Below are 18,706 nucleotides of genomic sequence, written 5' to 3'. Positions count from 1 at the left end.
CCTTTTGGCCCACTTCCTTTACTGCTTTTATTCTTCATTTCTTTCATGGACCTTACTCTCCTTTATACATAGCTGGTTCACATAAATATAAAGGTCCCATCCTAGCCCAATTCGTGACCGACTTTTCCTCCTCTTTTAAGTTGCTTAATCTTCTTTTCTTTTCTTCCTTTTTTCCTCTCTCTCTTCTATTATTTCAAAAGCCCCCAGGAATCCCCCTTTTTCTCCCCCTCACCCCTTATTTTCTTCAACAGCGCTATGGGACATTTAAAATACAACAGTTCCAGGCTCTTTCACTCACCCATGTCTCTCGTCCCTTGCTGTGAAGAAGGTAGGGGTTTCAGGTTTCCAGCTCCTCTGCACAGGTATCCAGCTTCTCTGCACTTTGGGGGGGATTTCACAGGTCTGCTTATCCAGCTCCTGTACACGTTTCTTTCCCTAGGGGGTACTCCACCAGGCTGCTTCTCCTGCTTCCATAGGGTTCAGCGGAAAGCCAGTGTCCGCATCCTCTCCATTACACACTCCCAGCCAGGGTGTGGGTCAGAAATCAGGAGACCAGAAAGCCAGGAGCAGATAGCCACCTTCCTCTACCTGCCGGCCGGCTCACTCCGCTCCCAGTGCTCCTTTGCGGCTAGACACGTGGTCTCGCCGCTCCTCCGTCTCTCGGCAACCCGGACCTCCGCTCCGCCGGACTCCAGACGGACCGGTCTCCTGCTCCCCTCTCTCCGCTCAAATCCTCCACTCCCCCTGCACTCAGGTGAGACTTGCCACGGCTCACTTTCTCTGTAGAGGGCCCCTGGGGAGGGTAATAGAGGAGCTTAGTGGTGAACTCCTACATCGAGCCCTCCACCGCCGCCATGTTCAGGCTCCTCCCTCTCCAGGATCCTCTTTCTACCATATATTCTGTCACTGGTTCCAACATGGATCAAGACAGCTAGGTCATGCTCAGCCACTCCCAGTAATTTATCAATCTGGTCCACCACATGGCGAACCCTGGCACCAGGTAGACAGCAAACCATCTGACTGAGGTGGTCCTAGTGACAAATTATTCTATCAGTTTTTCTGATTATATAATCCCCTATTACCACCAGCAATTTAGGCTTCCCTGCCTTAACCTTACCACCCCTACTAGATTGGCTGTTCTCCGAGCTGTTAGGCTTAGCAGAGACATCTAGGGCTGCCACCTCAGCCCATGTACAAATTATTAGTAAGACCTCATTTGGAATACGCCGTTCAATTTTGGGCACCAGTTACAAAAAAAGATATTAGGGAACTGGAGTGCAGAGAAGGGCAACCAAACTGATATGAGCTATGAGGAAAGTTTAAATGAACTAAATGTATTTTCTCCAAGAAGATGTGATCAAAGTGGTTGTAAAGGCTGAAGGTTTTTTACCTTTGGGCTTCTATGCATGAAGGTAAAAAAAACCTTCTGTGTGCAGCAGTGCCCCCAGCCCGCTCAATACTTACCTGAGCCCCATCGCGATCCACTGATGTCAATGACAGCCTCGGCTGTCCAGGGTCTCTGCCTTCTCAATGGCTGAGACAACAAGTGGGAGCCATTGGCTCCTGCTTCTGTCAATCACAACCAGTCAGCCACAGAGGAGAAAGAGAGGGTAGGGCCAAGCCAGGGCTCCGTGTGTGAATGGACACACTGAGAAGCGGGTGCTCCCATAGCAAGCTGCTTGCTGTGGGGGCACCCGACAGGAGGGAGGGGCCAGGAGAGCCTGTGAGGGACCCGAGAAGAGGAGGATCAAGCCTACTCTGTGCAAAACCACTGCACACAGTAGGTAAGTATAGACATGTTCCCAAAAAAAAATTAACCTTTAGAATTGCTTTAACCTCCCTGGCAGTATTCCCGAGTGTAGCTCGGGGTAAAGTTTCAGCACCACAAGCGGTAACCCCGAGCTACACTCGAGAATACACAGCAGCGTTGCTCCAGGATCCCTCGATCACTTACCTTGTCCTTCGCTCCCGCGATGTCCCCCCTGCAGCATCCCCGGCCATCTTCTCCGACCGATGCTGGCACGTACGGGAATGTAACCGGTGGGAAATTTAAAAATATTAAACAGTGACATTCACTAATACATTAAAATCACATAGTAAAACATTACTGTATCAAACCATTTCACATACATTTTATCCCTAGTGCTTTGTCCTGTGCCCTGCCTGCATTTTTACTGTTCTTTCTGTCTGGAAACTGAGAAACGTCCATGGCGTCCAAAAAGCGTCCCTTTAGGTCAAAAGCGGTTTTACACCAGCTAAAGAACAGCGATAGTAAATTAGAACCACTTGCAGAATTGAGTGATAATGATTCGTGGGGAAATTCGTCATCAGACACTGAAAACGATTTGGCGACTAAGATCAGAGATGTGCTTGGCACTATATTTCAAATTTCAGTGTTTTTGATTTGATTTTATTATTATTATATTATTATTTTTTATGATTATTTATTAAATTATAATTTCTGATTTCGTGTTTCAAATTTTTACACACCCGGGATGTTTACTAGACTCTTGTTCGGACAGATTTCAGTGAGTTATTCCTAAGAATTACAGGCCTACAAGAAAAAAATTACATACTGTATTTCCATGCAAAAAAAATGTACCACTTTGAGCACAGAAATACTGACATAATCATACCGTTAGGGAGTCTACAGGGGAATATGATCAATATGTACGTTGTGTAAATACATAAGTGATCCCTATAGACTTTCCGATGGCTTGCCGAACACTGGGAGGAGGAGCCTGGTCATGGCGGTGAGGGAGAGTGTGATGATGTGAACGCTCTCCACAAGTAAGCCACTTGCCCCTCATATGTATCCAGCAAAGCCTCAGGGTTGCCTGTAAATCCCTACCTTTGATAGGGAGGATCGTGCTGGAGGTGTGGGAGATCGTGGAGACCAGTCAAGTGGTGAGACTGCGGGAGGTGGAACGTCGGGGGTCTGCTACAGGGGAACGAGTGAAGTCTCAGTCCGGAGCAGCGGGTTGTTTGGAGCCCGGAGGATGCGATAGCGGTCACGTGACCTCCCGCAAGGGAGTGCTGGGAGGAGGAGAAGCCGGCTGGCGTTTTCAGGTGGAGGGAGACGTCGGCTCTCCCACTGAATACACAGAGCCCAGATCATCAGAGGACGGAACCCAGCAAGGGAATCTCCCCCTAATCTTAAGCAAAAGTAAAGCAGCAATACAAGCAGAAGAGCTGGTGAGAAGCACGGCTTACAGCTCACAGCCTATAGAAAAAAGAGCCTGAAGCAACTGTATGTAAAAGAGAAGACGGCAGGTGAGTGTGAGAAACAAGGTGTTTTGTATTGCTTGCAATGAACTGTATGTAAAAGTGAATTTAAAGGGGAGATTGCCCAGGGGGTTCAGAAGAAAGGAGGTCTAAATAACAAAGTACCGGTCCCCAGAAGATATAGAGTCCAGCAGAGGGGTTAGAAATGATATACGGGACTGTAATATAATTAACCCCCCCCAAAGTTTGGAGAAGTGAGCTAAATGTTTGACGATATGAAAAATAAAGTAGCCAAATGAGGTGGGCCCAAGAGTTCCCAAACAAGCACAATTAAAAAATATATACCCTCACAGGGGAATGTGACTCCAGAAAGACAACTAGGATTAAGTGAAAATAGTGTGTTAGAAATCAGTATGGAAGACAATCCTAGACTATCCCTGGGAATGGCGAGTAGTATTCAACAAAGGAAAGAAAGAGTGGAGGCGGAAGAACAAAAAAAGGAACTACAAATGCCAAATAAAAAAAAGAAATAGCAGAAATGTTTAAAAGTCTTGAATAAACAATAAAACAAGTGATGGTGATAATACAGAAAGATCTGGGGCAAATGATATCAAGAGTGGAAGAAACAGAGAGAAAAGTGAAAGAACAGGCCCAAATAATTTTGAAATTAGAAAAGCGGATGATTGAAATGAGAAAAGAACAAAGAAAGCTGCTATATAAAATAGAGGATCAAGAAAATAGGGATAGGAGACGTAATCTAAGGATAAGAGGAATACCAGAGATTTCACACGGTGAAGACCTAAAGGGTATAATATGTAAAATGCTGAATACTATAATGGACAGATCTATATCAGAGACGTTTAAGTTGGACAGTGTATATGGAGTAGGAAAGCCCCAACAAGAAAGGGATAAAGAAAAAACGAGAGATGTAATTGTGCAATTCCATAACTTTGGGGACAAAGAAGAGATATGGAAGAAGATAAAAGGAAGAACGGTTATTAATTATGGAGAAATAAATATTCAGATTTTTGCTGATTTAGCAATAGAGACATTAACAAGGAGGTCTCTGAAACCATTATTAGAGCAGATGAAGAAGCAAAATGTGCAATACAGATGGGGCTGACCGGCGTGTTTAATTGGATGGAAAAATGGACGTACAGCAAGATTGAGATTTCCTGAAGATATGAGAGACTTTTGTGAGAAACTGGAAATTCAGAAAATGGTGATACCTGGATGGGAAGCAGAGGAAGGAGAGATAGGGGCTCTTCAAAAGGAAGATTGGCAGGTAGTGGAAAGGAGGATTAGAGAATAGAGAAGAGGAGGGGGGGGAGAGAGAAGGGGGCCTTTTTTTGGGGGGTTCCCTTTTCCTTTTTTACGCAAACCTTTCACTTAGAGGGGCTGCTGAAGATTTATTAGATATAGAGAGTAGTAGGACACGGAAGAGAATAGGTGGCTGGCAAATCGTTCATGGTCAGAGCACCACTTCAAACTTGAATCAGGGGTGGTATTGGGACCACTAATGATTTGTAGGCAAAAAGGTAGCCTAAGGGATGGGAAGGGTAAGGGAAGGAGAGGGAGGGGGGAATGGAAGGGGAGGGGGAGGGTAAAGGGATATGGGTGATACTCAGCATAAAGAGAGTAGATAGAAGAAGTAGGGAGAATCCTAGGGAAAGAAAGAATATATACAGTAATGGAGGAGGTTAACTTTATGACTTATAATGTTAAAGGGTTAAATAGTTGGGAGAAAAGATTTAAGATACTTAGAGAAAAACAAAAAAGATTTATAGAAGTAGGGTTTATACAGGAAACCCATTTAACACAAGAGGTTAATGTGAAATTATACTCTAAGCACTACCCATTGTGGTATTATGCAGACTCCCCAAGTAAATGTGCTAAAGGTGTGGCAATTGGGTTTGCGAAAAATATACGGTTTAATTTGGAAGAGTAAATGGAGGATTCGGAGGGGAGATTTTTATTTTTAAAGGGGAAATTGCAAGAGGTAGAATGTACACTGGCAAATATATATTGCCCTAATAAAAAACCGGAGGTCTATCTAAAGAATATATTGAAGAAGCTATTACATTTTAAAAAAGGCAAATTAATTGTGGCAGGAGATTTTAATTGTTGCATGGAACCACAGATTCACATGACGTCTCATGTGCTGAGAGAGGGTAATAGACATTTGAAAGAATTAAGGAAAACAATACAATATTGTCAGTTGGTGGATAGTTGGATGTGAGGAGCCATCCCTTTGTGATAACATTTTGCCCTTTCTGTTCTGGTTTTATCCCCTTTGTAAAGCTGTAAATGTTAGCAGCTAGTATGTAGACAGACATTCTACACTGTTTGTTTAAGGAAATGTGACCTTGTAGTCTTTCACTTCTAATAGAGTTTATACTGTATTGTTGGGTTGTAGGGTTTTGTTGTGGGTGGGAAAAACCCGGTGCCAGGCTGTCAGGTGGGACTGAAGGGGGCGGGGATTACTGCCAGGATGTGCGGTATATACTGAGCTGTGTTTAATAAAGAAAGGGTCATTTTTCACCCTACACGAAATTCCGATTCGTGGTTTGGGGAAGGATTGGCTTTGAGCTTTAATACCTGCCTTGACAGAGCGCTGGAAGACATGCAGGACAACGGGACCATTGGGTGAGACGCACTGCTCCGCACGAGGAAGCCCAGGTGGAACAGTTCCGCCACATTGGAGAATTAAAAATCTGGGTGAGAAAGACTATACATTCCACTCTCATGCACATGAGATGTACTCATGTATGGATTACATATTATTGGACCATAGACTTATAGGGGTTTATTTACTAAAACTGGAGAGTCCAAAATCAGACTCCCTTCTGCATAGAAACCAATCAGCTTCTAACCTCAGCTTGTTCAATGAAGCTTTGGCAATGAAACCTGGAAGCTGATTGGTTTCTATGCAGAAGTGAGTCTGATTTTGCACTCTCCAGCTTTAGTAAATAAACCCCATAGAGTCGTTGGTTAAAGCAAAGATATAAGTTATAACTTTATCGGATCATGCACCTGTCACAATGAGGTTAAAATGGGGAAAAGAACAAAAACAGGTAAATGCGTGGAGGTTGAATGAGACACTTTGTCAGGATCAGGAGATAGAACAGATAACACTGTTCAACAAATTTTTATTTTTTACCAGTTTTGGAAACAAAAGGATCCATTTCTTAATGAATTTCACATTCTGAGTTCAAATATAACAATGAAATTTGTCAATTGGCTCTAGTTTTTCTGTAAACGGAAAGTTTTCTACTATAGGCGTAATGACTACATAATGCACAATAATTATATAGATAGATGTCTTTCCACAAATATAAAGCAAGTGATATTGACTACATAACAAAGCCTAAATGGCATAATATATTGCATAGGATTACCAAGAAAAATTATAGCCATAAGCTAAGTTGAATTATTTTAATACTTAGGATTCTCACTAGTTTTGTCTTCAGTTTGTGTCGGTTTTGCTTCTCTTGGCTTTTCTCTTGTATTCGAGGAAAGGGCTATCTCTTACAACTGCACGTGACTACACGCTTCAGGTTCTTCCTCACTTGACTCAACCACGAAGGATTCTGGTGCTTTAGGAATTGGTAGCCCCTCTCCATGAGGAACTGGACGTATTGCCGATGGAATATTTGGATAGTGCACAGATAACCTTTTCTTCTTATTTAGCCCTTTTACAATTGGAGGCACCATACAAAAGTAACAATTACTAACATGATCTGTTGGCTCTCTCCAAATCATTGGCACAGCGAAAGGCATAGATGCCTTTTTTCCATTCAACCATTGCTCCAGTGCCGTCCCACAAGAATTGCAGCATATATGTGGTGCCCAGCTCTTGTCCTGGTCTCCTATCTTGCAGCCAAAATACAAGTTGTAGGCTTTCTTAATCATTCCTGTTATCCTCCTTTTTTGTGAGATAAAAGTTATTTCACCGCAGATATAGCAGAAATTATCTGCTTTATTCACACAAGTTTGAGGCATTACTGAGTAGCCTATATAAGCATAAAACTAAATGTAAAGACGCTGTCGAACTACAATCAGCTACAGATACTGCAGCTTTTATGCAGTGAAGTGATGCAATAAAGGCTAATATTGCATCATCTCAGTATACATGCAATTTTCTATTGGTCACCAGTATCAATTGCGCAATATGCAGCTGAAGTTGCATCATAATTTTGAATGGCTTACGTCATTAGATGGGTGAATATATCATGGAAACTAGAGCCAATCAACATTTTTTAGGGTCATTTTCGTTTTCAGCATCCCAAAATTATGTAAGATTAGCTAATTTTATGCCCAAAACTTTTTACCTGTTGAACAGTGTAATTAAAAGAGAAATAGAACTAAATTTTTAAAGAAATGAGACTGAAGAGGTGTCGGTGGCGACTGTATGGGAAGCCCACAAGGCCTATATTAGAGGAATCTTAATAGCTATTGGGGTGAGAAAGAAAAGGAAAGGAAAGAGAGAATTAATACGCTTTATAGAGAATTACTTGAATTAGAGCAGGTACATAAAAGAAAATAACAAAACAGATTAAGCAGAAGGTAATTGAAAAATGAGAAGAACTAAATAATTTAGTGGAGGAAGAAAAAAGGAGAGTGTTTAGTAAGATGATTAGAGAAAGATAATCGGTGGGGAAATAGACCAGGAAAATTCTTAATGAGGGCTCAAAGAAAAAAAGAAAAGTAGGTATTTTATAGAGAAAGTAAGAGATAATAAAGGAGAACTAAAATATTCTACCAAAAATATTGCAAAAGTGTTTAAAGATTATTATAGTAAATTATATAATATCAATCCTCAACAGTCCATAAGAGGAAGAAAGAAGTAAAAAAAAGACATATATTTAAAAGAGGTGGGGTTACTGAAATTGAAAGAAGAACAGTTAATATCCCTAGAGAGAGAAATATCAGAAGAAATTCATAATGCATTAAAGAGCACCATGGCAGGGAAAAGCCCGGGGTCGCATGGGTATACGGTGAGATACTATAAGGAATTTAAAGAACAATTGATACCTAAATTAACTACAGTTGTGTTCAAAATGATAGCAGTGTGTTGAAAAAAGTGAATAAAGCTCAAAATCCTTCTGATAGCTTTTATTTCCATACACACAAATGCATTGGGAACATTACACATTCTATTCCAAATCAAAACATGAAGAAAAATATATCAAATTTGTGTTGTTTCTCTAAACAAAATTTAAGAAAAGTGAATATTAGACTGTTCAAAAAAATAGCAGTGTTTGTATTCTTCTTTACAAACTCAAACATTCACTATATAAGCTGAAAAATGTTTGACGATTTTGCTTTCCTGTGAATCACTTAATATATATTTGTATAACCACTGTTTCTGAGAACTGCTGTACATCTGTGTTGCATGGAGTCAACCAACTTCTGGCACCTGTGAACAGATATTCCAGCCCAGGATGATTGGACTACATTCCACAGTTCTTCTCTATTTCTTGGTTTTGCCTCAGAAGCTGCATTTTTGATGTCACCCACAAGTTTTCTATTGGATTAAGATCCGGGGATTGGGCTGGCCACTCCATAACATCAATCTTGTTGGTCTGGAACCAAGATGTTGCACGTTTACTGGTGTGTTTGGGGTCGTTATCTTGTTGTAACACCCATTTCAAGGGCATTTCCTCTTCAGCATAAGGCAGCATGACCTCTTCAAGTATTCTGATGTATTCAAACTGATCCATGATCCCTGGTATGCGATAAATAGGCCCAACACCGTAGTAGGAGAAACATCCCCATATCATGATCCTTGCGCAACCATGCTTCACTGTCTTTACAGTGTACTGTGGCTTGAATTCAGTGTTTGGGGGTCATCTGACAAACTGTCTCCGGCCACCAGACCTAAAAAGAACAATCTTACTTTCATCAGTCCACAAAATGTTGCGCCATTTCTCTTTAGGCTAGTCAATGTGCTTTTTGGCAAATTGTAACCTCTTCAGCACATGTCTTTTTTTCAACAGTGGGACTTTGCGGGGGCTTCTTGCAGATAGCTTGGCTTCACATAGGCGTCTTCTAATTGTAACAGTTCTCACAGGTAACTTTAGACCTTCTTTGATCTTCCTGGAGCTGATTGTTGGCTGAGTCCTTGCCATTTTGGCTATTCTTCTATCCATTTGAATGGTAGTTTTTCACTTTCTTCCACATCTTTCGGGTTTTGGTTGCCATTTTAAAGCATTTGCGATCATTTTAGCTGAGCAGCCTATCATTTTCTGCACTTCTTTATATGTTTTCCCCTCTCCAATCAACTTTTTAATCAAGGTACGCTGTTTTGAACAATGTCTGGAATGACCCATTTTCTTCAGCATTTCAGAGAGAAATGCACTGTAACCAGCATGTACAACATTTGCTGCCTTGCTTCCTTAAATAAGGGCAATAATTGCCACCTGTTTTTCAAAGAATGAATGACCTCACTAATAGAACTCCACACTGCTATTATTTTGAACATGCCCCTTTCAATGAGTGATTCAATTACACAGAATCAGCAGCATGCATGTCATGACTGTGGGGTCTGTTGGATTTCTATTACTCTACTACACCTGCTAGTAAATTATTTGCCATGTAGAAATATAATTTCTAACAAAAACAGTGATTGATCAGGTTAGTGATGTCTGACTGCTATTATTTTGAAAACAACTATATATATATGAATGCACTGGGAGGGGAAATGAAAATGAGGGAGGAATCCCTCCAGGCACATATTACATTAATACCAAAATAAGGGAAAGATAGTACACAATGTTCTAGCTATAGACCAATATCCCTACTAAATATAGACACCAAACTATATGCAAAAGTTTTAGCAAATAGGTTGAAGGAGTTAATTGCGGAGTGGATACATATGGATCAAGTGGGGTTTGTCCCTGGAAGAGGGATAATGGATTAAGATCAATAATGCTCATACAAAAAAGTAAAAGATAAACATTTCCTGTGTTGTTACTGTCGGTAGATGCTGAAAAAGCGTTTGACAGAGTAGACTGGGGGCATATGTTGGATACACTGAAAGTCCAGGGGATGTGTCCTAGAATGAGAATATGGATAGGGAAATTGTACAGTCAACCATCAGGTTAATGGGGAAATATCAGAGAGCTTTATGATGTATAATGGGACGCGTCAGGGATGCCCTTTGTCACCTCTGCTGTTTGTTCTGTCCTTAGAATCCCTTTTAGAGAAAATAAGGAATAATATAGACATCAAGGGAATTAGGATAGGAGAGACTTGCTGTTCTATGTAGGTAACCCAAGGATAACATTACCCAATTTAATGAAAACACTAAAGGAATATGGGGAGTTGGCTAACTTAAAAATTAACCCAACTTAAACAAAACGTTATAAATCTTCCAAGAGGAGAGAAAAAGGGTTTGCAAAGGGAATTTTCTTTCTCGTGGAAGGAAAGAGAACTAAAATACTTAGTAATAAATTTAGCCGTCTCCCTGAAGAATCTATACAAAGTAAATTATATTCCATTATTAAACGAAATTAAAGATGAAATGAGAAAATTTGGGACAGTTGGTGTATCGTGGATAGGACAAATAGATTTAATTAAAATGGTAATCGTCCCAAAAATTTTATATAAACTCAAGATGATCCCAATAAAGCTGCCAGGACAGTATTTTAGGATAATGAAAAAAATCATGCTAAAGTTTATATGGAGAAATAAAAAACCTAGAATAAGTTATGAAGTTCTAACTAGAGACAAAGAAAACGGGGGTTTGGGTGTACCTGACTTCAGAAGATATTATAACTCAGTATTGATAGCACAAATTTTTGATTGGACACATAAATCACAGGGGTAAAGCTGGATAAATATAGAAAACACATTAAGTAAAACACATTTGGATAGGATAATATGGTTGCCACCTCACTTTCATGGAGTAATAGAAAGTAAAAGTGTATTTACAAGAATTGTTCTGAGAGCTTGGGACACAATGCACAAACAGATGGAATTTAACTCTGTGTTGATGCCTATTGTAAACACAGTTTTTTTTCCACCGGGGAACAAAAAGATTGCAGGGAGATGGATAAGGAAGGGAGATGCTCAATTAAGAGACCTAATGAAAAGCGAGGAAATTTGCCCTTTAGTATAATTGAAAAAGAAGAAGGAGTTCATTAAAGTAGATGAGTGGCGGTATCTACAAATAAAACATTTTATAGAAAAACTTCCTAGGCCCCTAAGGAAGAAGGAGCAATGGAACCCATTTGAAAATCTGTTTAGTACACAGGGAGATGGGAAACATGGAACTTCGAAAATATATAAAATTCTTACTAAGTTAACAACAAATACGATACCTGCATATATGGAGAGACGGGAGAGAGAATTAGGAATAATTATTATTATTATACAGTATTTATAAAGGACCAACAGTTTGCTCAGCGCTGTACATTACAAAGGGGGACAGAACATGCGGCAGTACAGTAACAATACAATGCAAAACATGAGGGGTTCGAGGGCCCTGCTCTTTTGAGATTACAATCTAGGAGAAGGAATAAGAATAGAGGAGGAGATGTCAGAGGGGGAGATGGGGAGGAGCCACAGCAGGAAACGATAGCAGCATGGCTGGGAGGCAACGGATACTGGCCTGTTAGAAGGAGTATGAGGTGTTGTGCCCTAAGTGTGGAAACAGCTTACCCTTCCCTGGAGTGAGAGGACGCAAAGCCCGGGTGTCATCTGATCCAGAGCGATGGAGGACGGTAGTGCGGCAAGGGAGCAGTGTCGCTGTGCTGGGGGAGCGGAGTGAGAGTCCGCTCCCATGTGAGTCTGAAGCTAGTGTGCTAGCGAAAGTGGCCAAGGAAGGAGAGAGAAGAAGCAAAGACCTGGAGAGGTACGGAAGGACCCGCAGCTGCCCCGGATACTGCCTGAGGACCGGAGGACTGGTGGTCACAGGTTAGGAGGGGAAGGGAGCAGCAGCAGTGGGACCAAAGCCTGGGGACATATGGTCAGTTCCCAAATTTATCTCGTATTCCACCGGGCATATAAAGTAAAACATATACAAAAGGTTGGTGCAGATTTCCTGGTGTAGGGTGATTAAGGGTTGCTGCAGACATTTTCCAGCACACTGGGTATATTTGCTTGAGAACTGTATTACCAATGTCTGTTGGTGCAGGTGGAATTCTAATGACTGATATTTAATTACAGCTGTTTCTTGTCAAGCACCATACAGCAGACCTACATCAAGCTTTTAAATGTAGATCTACACCAAAGTATATACAGCGTACCTGTAACAAGCTCAATACAGCTGACTGACGCCAAATGTTATACAGTGGATCCGCACCTTGATCCAAACAGCAGACCTGTACTAAGCTATATATTGCAGGCTTTTGTTAAATACAACGCAGCAGACCCACACTAAGCTTCAAACAATAGACTCATATGGAAGTATTAACAAGTGACCTGCACCAAGGTGGTGCAGATTTCCTGGTGCAAGGTGATTAAGGGTTGCTGAAGACATTTCCCAGCACACTGGGTACATTTGTTTGAGAACTGTATTACCAATGTCTGTTGGTGTAGGTGGAAGTCTGCTGACTGATGTTTAGTTGCAGCTGATTCTTGTCAAGCACCATACAGCAGACTCACATCAAGCTTTTAAATGTAGATCTATACCAAAGTATATACAGCGTACCTGTAACAAGCTCTATACAGCTGAGTGACGCCAAATGTTATACAGTGGATTCGCACCTTGCTTCAAACAGCAGACTCACACCAAATCCTATAGAACAGACCTGTACTAAGCTATATATAGCAGGCTTTTGTTAAATACAACGCAGCAGACCCGCACTAAGCTCCAAACAATGGACTCATATGGAAGTCTTAACAAGTGACCTGCACCAAGGTGGTGCAGATTTCCTGGTGCAGGGCAATTAAGGGTTGCTTCAGACATTTCCCAGCACACTGGGTACATTTGTTTGAGAACTGTATTACCAATGTCTGTCGGTGCTGGTGGAAGTCTAAAGACTGATATTCAGTCACAGCTGATTCTCATCATATAGCAGACCCACACCAAGCTCTTAAATGCAGATTTATACCAAAGCATATACAGCGTACCTGCAACATGCTCTATACAGCTGATTGACGCCAAACGTTATACAGCGGACCCGCACATAGCTCCAAACAGCAGACTCACACCAAATTTTATACAGCAGACCTGTACTAAGCCATACATAGCAGGCTCTTATTAAATACAACGCAGCAGACCCGCACTAAGCTCCAAACAACAGATTCATATGGAAATCCAAACAAGTGACCTGCACCAAGGTCTATACAGTGGAATTCCGTCTAGTGTTACATAGTAGATCTGCATAAATCTTCAAATAGTAGACACACATCAAATCGTATACAGCTGATCTGCATCAAGTTATATATTGCTGACCTAATTCAAGTACTATACAGCAGACACGTATTAGCTGTATATAGCAGAGTTATGCAAATTCAATACAGAAGATCCAAGTTAGTCTTATATAATAGACCTATATTATATATATACTGTAGAAGGCCTACCCCAGTCCGAAATAAGAAATAAGTCATTAAACAGGAATCCGCTAAAGAAAATGAGAAGTAAACCAACTAAAGGGGGTGGCCCTAAAACACCCCAGGCAAGTGCAAACTCCCTTACCATAAAAAAATATATGCCGACACAGGGGAAAAAAAAGTCCAGAATCGCAAAATCAAGAGAACCAGGGTGAGTGCTCTATAAACATGAGAGGTGATCAATCAAGACTGTCACTTGGTAATATGGAGGAGGTCAAAGATAAAGGAAGCCCAATTTCAGAGAGGAGAGGGGAAAAAAGAAAAGTGAAACAGGAAGGGTCCTCAGTACATACCGTTTCAAAAAAGGATTTGATAGAAATGTTCACGAAATTGGAGATGGTTGTCAAGAAGGAGATTGGGAACCTCTGAGGCGATCTGGGTCATGTACTGTCCCGTTTGGAGGAGTCGGAGAAAAGAATAGAGGAACACACACTAAAAATTGAGAGATTAGAAATGCAAATAGAAGAGAGGCAATTAGAAATGAGAGAAGTATTATTTAAAATGGAAGATCAGGAGAACCGCAGTAGAAGGACTAATTTAAGGTTTAGAGGTATTCCGAAAGAAAAAGGACAAGAGGAAGACTTGGGGAAAATGAAAAGAATTTTCAAAACAATTATGGGAAGACCAGAGACAGATTGTATAAAAATGGATAGAGTATATAGGGTCAGAAGGCCAAAGGGTATATCAGCAGAAAGACCCAGAGATGTGATAGCCAGATTTCAGGGTATTGGAGATCAGGACCAGATTTGGAAGCGTTGTGGGAGTTTCCGGAAATAAAATTTGAAGATTCAGTCATACAAATTTATGCTGATTGTCATGAGTCCCCCGCACGCCACGCCCACAGCGACTAGCTAACCGAAGCGTGCACGTGCGGCCGTGACTTGGGGTAAGAAGGAATAAAGGTGACTTAACTTTGAATATATAAAACCGTATATAAGATCCTTTCACAGCCCGCACTACTACCTCTTGGCCACCACCGGAGGGAGACTCCACTCCAATCCAGCTGGCTGACCACACACACTGGCAGATACAAATCTTATATACAATCTGATGCACTGATTAGAGTTGAGGAGCAGCCTAGCGATCGACGCACCTTTCTAGAGTTCCTCCAGCTATCCTACAGCTAGAACCCCGGTGTTAATCACTCTTCCACTGTCCACACACCCACACACCACAAAAGGTAGCCTGCCACCACCCAGAAGTTTATCCGAAGAACGGTCTGCTGAGACACCCCACACACACAGATCTCCGTCTGGCAGATCTGTTACCTTTTACAATCTGCATGCAATCTGCCCACACGCAGTGCAATTGCATACAGATTGGCAATGAGCTTGACCGAGCGTTTAAAGGCACTAAAATACAATACAATCTAATCTCTCCAATCTAATCTCTCCGAAGATATGAGCCCATGCTTAAATACACAGAATTCACTAATAAATTTTAAGATTTAATTTCCTGAAAGTGGGCAGTGCATAAAATATGTACAAAATATGTACAAAAGTTACAGAAATACAAAAAATACAAGAAGACACACAAATGACTGTTCACTAGAAAATAAAACAGAATAAAACTTTTACCAAGATCTATCCTGTGACTGGAGCAAGTCAGGGAGAAACAGCAATCCGTTGGTCGATCGAACCAGCTCCATACGAATTACGATGTCCCAATGTCCGGGTACTCAATTTATGGGGATATGGACGTAGGCGGGACATTATTCCTCGGCCAGTTGACCCTGGGGGGGTTTCCTGTACCCACCCACAGGATGTTCTGGGTCCTGACCTGCCCAAGGTCAATCGGACCAAGACCGGCTTGGAACACCAAGTTGGGAATTGGATTTCCAACACCAGCGCATCAGCCCGATCGCAACAGTACCAAACACTGTTTGACTGTCGCGATCCAGTGCCACCTAACCATTTCCTGCATTTTCCTGGCATTCTACCTAAGCCACAAATACGGTTTTTATACGTCGGTGTGACCCACAGGGTGCCCCATCAGAAGGAAGTATTTTCTATCTCTCTGCAACTAATATTTTAGCTTTTATGAGGGATGAAACATACTTCTTTGATGTATGTATATTCTTTTAGAGCTCTTCAATGTCAGATAGGAGACCCCCTGGTGTCTGCAGCCAAACTGTCTGGAGCCATTTCCTTCCAACTGGTTTTCCCAGAAGGTGACAAAATCTTATTAGCCCCCAGGTGCCACTTCCAGAGGAAGCCAGGCTTTTCAGATGCTAATTGTTGAGCTAATTGATGGCCATTTGTGTCTGAGTACCTCTGACTGAATATGTCTTTAATAACAAGGAATGAGCTAAATTTACGTTGTCATATTCTCTACAGGTCACATCTTATCTACTCAAATCTGTACATTCATGTCACATGTACGTCACATCTCAGGTCACATCTCAGCTACTCAAATCTTACATGTACGTTACATCTCCCCTCTTCCAGACGATGCATAGCTGGGGTGGGAGGAGATGGGGTAGAGAAGGGGTTTAGTAGTAATTATCTGTATTCAAGTGGAAAGGAATCAAAGGGAACAGATAAAAAAAAGAACAGAGGGTATGAATGAGATTAAGTTTATGACTTATAATGTGAAAGGGCTAAACTCACCCAGCAAAATACATAAGATATTGAGGGAGGTCCAACAATACTCAACAGATATAATATTCTTCCAAGAGACTCTCCTAACTAGAAATATAAATGTGAAATTATATTCGAAGCATTATCAAACATGGATATATGCGGATTCACCTATAAAGGGGGGCAAAAGGAGTAGCAATTGGTTTTTCAGTAAAAGTTGATTTCCAATTGGAGGATAGAACGGAAGATTTGGAAGGTCGATTCTTGTTTATCAGGGGGAAATTATTAGGAAAGGAATATACACTCGCTAACATATATTGCCCAAAAAAAAACCCAGCGGGATTTTTGGAAGGGACATTAAGGAAACTCATAGAGATTAAAAAGGGGAACCTGGTCGTGGCGGGGGATTTTAATCTGTGTTTGGATCCCAGATGGGATGTGTCATCTGAGGGGAGGAGAGAAGAAGAGAGGAGTCTTAAATCTTTGAAGGGGGTGTTGTATAGATATCAGTTGGTTGATGTGTGGAGGATAAACTATCCATGGGAAAAAGATTACACCTTCTTCTCACATGCCCATGCTACTTATTCAAGATTGGATTATATAATGGTGGAACATAGACAGTTTGAGATAGTAAAAGGATCTAAGGTTGAAGTTATGTCATTATCAGATCATGCCCCAGTCACAATGAGGTTTCAAATGGGGAGCGGAGAAGATAAAACATTATCTTGGAAATTTAATGATTCGCTTTTACAGGATCCTGAAGTGGAGAAGAGGATAAAAAGGGAAATTGAACAATTTTTTTAGATAAATGGGACTGAGGGAATGTCAGAGGCAATAGTGTGGGAGTCACATAAAGCTTACATCAGAGGAATATTGATTTCCATAGGCAGAGAGAAGGAAAGGGGAAAGAAATAAAACAGGCCATAGAAGAACTGCAAAAACTGGAACAAACTCACAAAAAGGAAAAGGGGAGGGATAAATATCAGAAGATAATACAAAAAAGGGATGAGTTGAAAGAACTGATGGAACAGGATTCTAGGAGGATATTTAATAGAATGGCTAAAGAAAGATATCAATGGGGGAATAAACCAGGAAAATATTTAATGAGAAGACTCAGGAATAAACAGGCGAGGAATTTTATTGAAAAAATTAGTGACGGGAAGGGAGAGAATTTGTTTAAAACATCTGATATTGCTAGGAGGTTTCATAATTACTATAGTGAACTTTATAATGTAAGAAAGGGTAAGTATGGGGGAAGTGAAGGGGAGGAGGAGAAAAGAATACAAGACTAAGTGAGGTGGAGCTCCCAAATATAGCAAAGGAAAAACGAGAAAATCTCGAAAGCCCGATCACCCGCAAGGAAATTAATGTTGCTTTAAAAAATACGAAAGTGGGTAAGAGTCCCGGGCCAGATGGGTATACAGTAAAATACCTGAAAAAATTTTAAGAGATATTGGTTCCCAAAATATGTAAATATATGAATGTGATAGGAGAGGGAGTAGAAATGAGGAAAGAATCCCTCAAGGCTTATACCACCCTCATTTTGGAGGATAGTTCTCAGTGTGCAAGCTATAGGCCGATTTCATTGCTAAACGTTGATACCAAATTGTACGCAAAAGTACTGGCTGCAAGGTTGAAGGATCTGATGTCCGAATGGGTGCATTTATATCAGGTGGGTTTTATACCAGGGAGAGAGGGGAGGGACAACGGTCGCAGATCTTTGATGTTGGTACAAAAAGCTAAAACGGAAAAAACATCTGTGATCTTATTGTCAATCGATGCGGAAAAGGCATTTAACAGGGTCAACTGGGGGTTTATGTTTGACATGCTTGAAAAATTTGGGCTGAGACCTAAAATGATGAATTGGATAAAAGGATTATATAAGAACCCATCAGAGGCGGTAAAGGTAAATGGAACCTTATCCCAGTTTTTCAGGATGAATAATGGAACTAGGCAGGGTTGCCCCCTCTCCCCCATGTTGTTTGTGTTGTCATTAGAACCACCGTTGGAGAGGATCAGGAAAAGTAATGACATAAAAGGGTTAAAAATAGGAGATAGGGAACATAAAGTCGCTGCTTATGCAGACGACATGCTGTTCAACGTGGCTAACCCTAGGACAACTTTGCCCAACTTAATGAAAGAACTAAAACAATATGGAGGAGTATCAAACTTGAAGATAAACCTGGTTAAATCGGAAATCCTAAATATCAATTTTGCAGTCACAGAATAGCAAAGATTACAAAATGTGTTCCCTTTTTCCTGGAGGAAAAACGAAATAGGATATCTTGGAATAAAATGAATGACTTTGGTAAAAAGCATATACCAAATAAACTATATTCCCC

General features: G+C 41.0%; 1 protein-coding gene across 1 annotated transcript in view; it reads right to left on the bottom strand.

Moving 5' to 3' along the window:
* MMP2 (matrix metallopeptidase 2) overlaps positions 1-18,706 on the bottom strand; it is a 354,681-nt gene that overhangs the window by 115,562 nt on the left and 220,413 nt on the right. The gene's annotated exons all lie outside the window — the stretch shown is intronic.

This window comes from Staurois parvus, unplaced genomic scaffold, assembly GCF_062004578.1.
Source record: "Staurois parvus isolate SC_StPar_1 unplaced genomic scaffold, SC_StPar_1.0 ptg000594l, whole genome shotgun sequence".
NCBI lineage: Eukaryota > Metazoa > Chordata > Amphibia > Anura > Ranidae > Staurois > Staurois parvus.
The sequence above is the reverse complement of the archived record's forward strand: the minus strand, read 5'-3'. Positions and strand labels throughout refer to the sequence as shown.